Here is an 8,294-nt window from a genome sequence, read left to right as displayed (position 1 = left end):
AGGGGCGGCGGCGCGGTGGCCGCGCAGGTGCGCGGGACTGCTCACAAGGGGCGGTGGCGACGGCGAAGGCGAGCAGCCTGACGGCGTCAGTGGCAGCGGCGACGGCAAGGTGGAGCAGGGGCGTCGGGCGGCGACGGCGACGACGACGAGGAGGAGCAGGGGGCGTCGGGGGAGAAGTGGGGGATTTGGTTGAAAACTGCTAAGTGCTGTATATATATCAGGAGCATTGGTCCCGGTTCGTGGCACCAACCGGGACTAATACACCCTTTAGTCCTGGTTAGTGCCACCAACCGGGACCAAAGGCCTTTTTTCAGCAGCCCAAAGGGCGGGAAGCGGCGGCCTTTGGTTCCGGTTGGTGCCACCAACCGGGATTAAAGGGTGGGCATTGGTACCGGTTGGTGCCACGAACCGGTACCAATGCCCCCCTTTAGTCTCGGTTGGTGGCGCCAACCGGGACCAAAGGTCGTGTGCTGGCACGGTGCGACACAAAAGTTTAGTCCCACCTCGCTAGCTGAGAGGGTTGCGCAGTGGTTTATAAGCCCCACTGCCGCACCCCTCTCGAGCTCCTCTCCACTGCAGGCTTACGGGCCTACTTACTACTGCTTTGCCTGATGGGCCTACTAGGCCTCCTGCGGGCCTGAATCCTGGCCCATGGTGGGTTTCTAGTCGTATTCAGGCCGTGGGGGCCCAGTAGGAGGCACTTTTTTCTTTACTTATTGTTGCTATTTTTATTTTTTTTCCAGTTTTTTTTGTTTTGTTTTCTGCATTTTTTTTTTGTTTTTTTGCTTTATTTTTTAATTCATTTTGCTTGTAGTTTTAGAAAAATTATAAACTTTCTGTTAGTGCCATTAGTTCTCAAATTTGAAAACACTTTTTTTGTTTTTTTGTTATGTTTCTTGCTTTATTTATTTTATTTTGTTTCTACTTAAAACAAAATATTGTTGCTATTTTTAATTTTTTCCAGTTTTTTTGTTTTGCTTTCTGCATTATTTATTTTCTTTTGTTTTTTGCTTTATTTTTTAATTCTTTTTTGCTTTTAGTTTTAGAAAAATTATAAACTTTCTGTTAGTGCCATTAGTTTTCAAATTTGAATACACTTTTTTTGTTTTCTTTTTGCTTTATTTATTTTATTTTGTTTCTACTTACAACAAAATACTTATTGTTGCTATTTTTTTTTTCAGTTTTTTGTTTTGTTTTCTGTATTATTTATTTTCTTACGAGGGCCGAACCATAAGACATTAAAGCATTTTAAATGAACTCTGAAAAAGTTGAAAGTTGAAAGTTGGCATGGTATCATAATATCGTCTGTTACAAAGTTGGCATGGTATCATCATAACAGTTGCGGGAGAAAGTCTTCACTTTTTCTTCGCTTGTGTCATTTGCTTAATGCGCCGTAACCATGGATAATCTTCATCGTTTATCAGGATGCTGGGGTCAGCCTTGACTTTGAAGGGAGGAATTTCATGAAACTTTTCATAATTTTCAGACATGTCTGTCTTGCCACCCAGTCCCACGATGTCCCTTTTTCCTGAAAGAACTATGTGGCGCTTTGGCTCATCGTATGATGTATTCGCTTCCTTATCTTTTCTTTTTCTCGGTCTGGTAGACATGTCCTTCACATAGATAACCTATGCCACATCATTGGCTAGGACGAACGGTTCGTCAGTGTACCCAAGATTTTTCAGATCCACTGTTGTCATTCCGTACTGTGGGTCTACCTGTACCCCGCCTCCTGACAGATTGACCCATTTGCACTTAAACAAAGGAACCTTAAAATCATGTCCGTAGTCAAGTTCCCATATGTCCACTATGTAACCATAATACGTGTCCTTTCCCCTCTCGGTTGTTGCATCAAAGCGGACACCGCTGTTTTGGTTGGTGCTCTTTTTATCTTGGTCAATCATGTAAAATGTATTCCCATATATCTCGTATCCTTTCCAAATCGTAACAGTCGAAGATGGTCCCCTGGACAACAAGTACAACCATCACAAACAGTGTTGTCACCTCTGAGACGTGTTTCCAACCAACTGCTGAAAGTCCTGATGTGTTCACATGTAATCCAGTCGTCGCACTTCTCCCGGTGTTTTGAGCGCAGACTGTTCTTGTGTTCATCGACATACGAGGTCACCAAGGTAGAGTTCTGTAGACCTGTGTAGCGTGCTTGAGACCAAGAATATCCGTCCCTGCATATTATTGAGTCCCTTCCAAGCGTGCCTTTTCCAGTCAGTCTCCCCTCATACCGCGATTTAGGGAGACCTATCTTCTTAAGGCCAGGAATGAAGTCAACACAAAACCCGATGACATCCTCTGTTTGATGGCCCATGGAGATGCCTCCTTCTGGCCTAGCACGGTTACGGACATATTTCTTTAGGACTCTTATGAACCTCTCAAAGGGGTACATATTGTGTAGAAATACGGGGCCCAGAATGACAATCTCGTCGACTAGATGAACTAGGACGTGCATCATGATATTGAAGAACGATGGTGGGAACACCAGCTCGAAACTGACAAGACATTGCACCACATCACTCCTTAGCCTTGGTATGATTTCTGGATCGATCACCTTCTGAGAGATTGCATTGAGGAATGCACATAGCTTCACAATGGCTAATCGGACGTTTTCCGGTAGAAGCCCCCTCAATGCAACCAGAAGCAGTTGCGTCATAATCACGTGGCAGTCATGAGACTTTAGGTTCTGAAACTTTTTCTCTGCCGTATTTATTATTCCCTTTATATTCGACGAGAAGCCAGTCGGGACCTTCATACTAAGCAGGCATTAAAGAAGATTTCCTTCTCTTCTTTGGTAAGAGCATAGTTGGCAGGACCTTCATACTGCTTTGGAGGCATGCCGTCTTTTTCGTACAGACGTTGCAGGTCCTCCCGTGCCTCAGCTGTATCTTTTGTCTTTCCATACACGCCCAAGAAGCCTAGCAGGTTCACGCAAAGGTTCTTCGTCACGTGCATCACGTCAATTGAAGAGCGGACCTCTAGGTCTTTCCAGTAAGGTAGGTCCCAAAATATAGATTTCTTCTTTCACATGGGTGTGTGTCCCCCAGCGTCATTCGGAACAGCTAGTGCGCTGGGACCCTTTCCAAAGATTACGTTTAAATCATTGACCATAGCAAGTACGTGATCACGGGTACACATGGCGGGCTTCTTCCGGTGATCTGCCTTGCCTTTGAAATGCTTGCCTTTCTTTCGGTATTGATGGTTGGTCGGAAGAAATCGACGATGACCCAGGTACACATTCTTCCTGCAGCTTCCCAGGTATATACTTTTGGTTTCAAGTAAACAGTGCGTGCATGCGTGGTATCCCTTGTTTGTCCTGAAAGGTTACTGAGAGCGGGCCAATCGTTGATGGTCACGAATAGCAACACCTTTAGGTCAAATTCCTCCAATTTGTGCTCATCCCACGTACGTACACCATTTCCATTCCATAGCTGTAAAAGTTCTTCAACTAATGGCCTTAGGTACACATCAATGTCGTTGCCAGGTTGCTTAGGGCCTTGGATGAGAACTGGCATCATAATGAACTTCCGCTTCATGCACATCCAAGGAGGAAGGTTATACATACATAGAGTCACGGACCAGGTGCTGTGATTGCTGCTCTGCTCCCCAAAAGGATTAATGCCATCCACGCTTAAAGCAAACCATACGTTCCTTGGGTCACATGCAAACTCAGCCCAATACTTTCTCTCGATTTTTCTCCACTGCGACCCGTCAGCGGGTGCTCTCAACTTCCCTGTCTTTCTTACAGTCCTCACTGTGCCATCGCATCAACTTGGCATGCTCTCCGTTTCTGAACAGACGTTTCAACCGTGGTATTATAGGAGCATACCACATCACCTTCGCAGGAACCCTCTTCCTGGGGGGGTCGCCGTCAACATCACCAGGGTCATCTCGTCTGATCTTATACCGTAATGCACCGCATACCGGGCATGCATTCAGATCCTTGTACGCACCGCGGTAGAGGATGCAGTCATTAGGGCATGCATGTATCTTCTGCACCTCCAATCCTAGAGGGCATACGATCTTCTTTGCTGCGTATGTACTGTCGGGCAATTCGTTATCCTTTGGAAGCTTCTTCTTCAACATTTTCAGTAGCTTCTCAAATCCTTTGTCTGGCACAACATTCTCTGCCTTCCACTGCAGCAATTCCAGTACGGTACCGAGCTTTGTGTTGCCATCTTCGCAATTGGGGTACAACCCTTTTTTGTGATCCTCTAACATGCGATCGAACTTCAGCTTCTCCTTTTGACTTTCGCATTGCGTCCTTGCATCGACAATGACCCGGTGGAGATCATCATCATCGGGCACATCGTCTGGTTCCTCTTGATCTGCAGCAGCTTCGCCCGTTGCAGCATCATCGTGCACATCATCTGGTTCCTTTTGATGTTCAACATCACCGTATTCAGGGGGCACATAGTTGTCATCGTACTCTTCTTCTTCGCCGTCTTTCATCAGAACCCCTATTTCTCCGTGCCTCGTCCAAACATTATAGTGTGGCATGAAACCCTTGTAAAGCAGGTGGGTGTGAAGGATTTTCCGGCCAGAGTAAGACTTCATATTCCCACATATAGGATATGGACAACACATAAAACCATTCTGCTTGTTTGCCTCAGCCACTTCGAGAAAATCATGCACGCCCTTAATGTACTCGGAGGTGCGTATGTCACCATACATCCATTGCCGGTTCATCTGCGTGCATTATATATAATTAAGTGTGTCAGAAATCATTACAGAACATCATGAATAGATAAATAAGTGACCAAATTAATAGAAGTTCATTATCACATTAAAACCAAAGTACATACATAGTTCTCATCTTCAAGCGAAAATCATTATAGAACAACATAAAGCTCTGCAGAGCATCTAAATTAATTAAACCATACATTGAAACTATGTAAAACATTTCAATGCGAAAACAAATGCGATCATAATCGCAACCAAGGTAACAACTGATCCAACGGCATAATGATACCAAGCCTCGGTATGAATGGCATATTTTCTAATCTTTCTAATCTTCAAGCGCATTGCATCCATCTTGATCTTGTGATCATCAACGACATCCGCAACATGCAACTCCAATATCATCTTCTCCTCCTCAATTTTTCTTATTTTTTCCTTCAAGAAATTGTTTTCTTCTTCAACTAAATTTAACATCTCGACAATAGGGTCGGTTGGAATTTCCGGTTCAACAACCTCCTAGATAAATAAAATCTATGTCACGTTGGTCGGCATAATTTTCATAAACAATAAATGAACCAATAGTTATGAAAAGATAATATATACCACATCCGAATCATAGACAAGACGAGGGCCGACGGGGGCGGATACCAAAACCATCGCACTATATAAGATGCAATAATAAAAGTATGAAAATAACGCAAGTATCTATCTAAACATACAAGTAAGAATATTTTTCCTTTCAGAAAGAAGATAAAAACAAGAGGCTCACAACGGTGGTGCCGGCGATGAGATCCGCGCGAGTGATCGACGGCGGTGAAGACGGGTACGGGGCGGGACGGACCGCTAAACCTAGACAAATATTGAGGAAAATGGAGCTTGGAGGTCGAGCTTGGAGAGGAGAAAGCTTAAGTAGTGTGGCTCGGGCATTCCATCAAACACCTTGTGTGCACAGGAGGTGAGCTAGAGCACCACCGAGCCCTCTCCCCCTCGGCTGCCAGAAAAAACAGAGCAGTGTGCTCTGCTCTTACGCGAGGGGGTATATATAGGCACCTCATTGGTCCCGGTTGGTGGCGCGAACCGGGACTAAAGGGCAGCCTTTGGTCCTGGTTCGTGGCACCAACCGGGAACAATGGTGGTGGGCCAGGAGCGAGGCCCATTGGTACCGGTTCATCCCACCAACCGGGACCAAAAGATCCAGACGAACCGGGACCAATGACCTACGTGGCCCAGCCGGCCCCCGGGGCTCACGAACCGGGTCCAATGCCACCATTGGTCCCGGTTCTGGATTGAACCGGGACTAATGGGCTGACCCGGCCTGGACCAATGCCCCCTTTTCTACTAGTGCACATTGGCGGAAATCTTGAAATAGATGCAGCAATAATGCAAGCACCAGGACTTAAATCCTGGTGGGTTGGGATATCACTGTCCACGTGACATAGACTTGGTTAAGTCTCAGTCGACCTAGCCACACCCTTTGATTTATTCAATTCAAATTTATATAAATTACGAAAACATGGTAGAGCCGGAACCCATATTACGTTTGAATTGTTTCAGGCATACACCAGGTCAACGCGGAGGGGAACAGCGTCCTTCATCTGGCCGCGGAGCACGGGCACGACAAGCTCATCCATGATCTCGCAAGCTTCGGGGACAGGAGCTTGCTCTCTTCCCGAAACTCGACTCTAGACACACCTCTGCACTGCGCGGCGAGGGCGGGGCATGGCAAGGCCGTGTCCCTCCTCGTCCGGCTCTCATGCGAGGGCGGAGACGACAGCACCTTGTGGTGCAAGAACGAGGCTGGGAACACGGCCCTTCATCTGGCGGCGAGGCTCGGCCATGGCGCAGCAGTCAAGGCTATGGTCTCCGCAGCGCCGGGGCTAGCCTCTGAGGTCAACAACGCCGGCGTGTCGGCGCTCTACTTGGTGGTGATGAGTAGGTCGGCGCCAGCTGTCAGATCGATAACGACCAGGTGCGGCAACACGTCGGCTGCCGGCCTGAGCTCGCAGAATGCTCTGCACGCCGCCGTCTTCCAGGGCTCAGGTGAGCTAGCTAGCTAGGGAGCTTCTCCTTGATCCATGGGCTCTCTCAAAGTGCACGCAGATTTGCTAATCCTCGGCTCATACATCATATACCATCGATCTGAACATTGTCAGAAATGGTGAGGCTGCTATTGGAGTGGATGCTATGTATGTGGCCCATCCCTGGCTAGCCAAGCCGACGGCACCGGCAGCACTCCGCTTTATTTTGCTTCGTCCACCGTGACCACCTCTCCGTCGTAGGTGCCATCCTACGCGCCGTGCCGCCGTGCGTGGTGCGCATGCGGGACTCCGGCGGCCTCTCCGCTCTCCATGTCGCGGCGGGGATGGGCCACGACCGCGTCGCTGATCAAGGCCTGCCCAGACGCCGCCGAGCTCCGGGACGACCGCGGCGGGACCTTCCTGCACGCCGTGGCCAGGGGAGGTGCTGCTCCTCTACGGCATGGCGTCGCGCTCCGCCGGGTTGTGAAAGACCTTTGCGGCGGCCCTGTACTGCATGTGTTTGTCCCTGGTGAGCATGGTCCTGGCGTTCTACGCGTCCCTGGCCATCGTCACGAGCACGATAGCGGTCCGCGGCATCGCCTACTGGATCACAGAAAATGCGCTTTTCATCTTGTTAGCCGTGGTCTCGCACTTGGTCAGCCCTCGGGTGTCATTCCGCACGCTATCCAAGTACCTGTGGCGATGTGGCTCTGGAGGACGGCGCAGCATCGTCATGCAGCAATATCCACTCGTCGGTGCTTTCGTGCGCAACCTCATCCTGTTCAGGGTTGCAAATTATGTTGTAGTGGTTGTGGGTCTTAGCACGGTCTCAGCACTTCGGTGACCGTGCGGCATGGGAACATTTTATGTGAGAAGAATATTTTGAATATGCATAGGCCTCATGTATTTTAGTATAGTAGCAAAAGGGTGTTGCAACGGAATAAAAAAGTACCACGCGCTTTTAATTTACAAAAAATGTCTATAATTTAAGTATTTGTAGTTACGTCCCAAATAAAGAAAGGTGGTGTTTGCCTACAAAAGCGCAAGTTCAAGATTTCACATGTCTTATATTTAAACACGGCTTGCATGTAGATTTAATACGTACAAAGAAATAGGCAAGTGATCTTCAATTTCGTCTCCAATACTGGTTTTGCTGAGATGTTCATCCACAATCCGGATCAGTACCAATATAAAAGAAAGACGAATAATGCATTGTTGATTAAGATTGCACCCTGAATAGTATTTTTTAAATGTTTCATAGGTAAATATAACATCATATTCAGATTTTATATATTTTTCTAACCAAATTCCATATATAACATGTTAAATTTGGAGTTACGGTTTAAAATATATGAATATTTTAAAAAACTATGTACTGTGGGTTTGAGAAATATCCGGGGGTTTTCTATAAAATAGCTTGACGTACTAAGAATACATATTTCCTTTATTAATAGAACTAGCACAAATGCCTGTGCGTTGCAACGGAAAAAAAACAACAGTTCCTATTAGTGGGCCGGGTCGAGCAACTATACCATAAGACAATGAATGGATCGTTGATCGGGACATGCATGGGTATGATTTCCAGTA

General features: G+C 46.9%; 1 pseudogene; it reads left to right on the top strand.

Moving 5' to 3' along the window:
- Positions 1–7,551, top strand: part of LOC119284201 — a 15,525-nt pseudogene extending 7,974 nt beyond the window's left edge.
- Positions 7,552–8,294: the final 743 nt, after the last annotated feature.

The sequence above is a fragment of the Triticum dicoccoides genome, chromosome 4A (genome assembly GCF_002162155.2).
Source record: "Triticum dicoccoides isolate Atlit2015 ecotype Zavitan chromosome 4A, WEW_v2.0, whole genome shotgun sequence".
Classification (NCBI taxonomy): domain Eukaryota; kingdom Viridiplantae; phylum Streptophyta; class Magnoliopsida; order Poales; family Poaceae; genus Triticum; species Triticum dicoccoides.
This window is presented reverse-complemented; position numbering and strand designations above follow the sequence as displayed.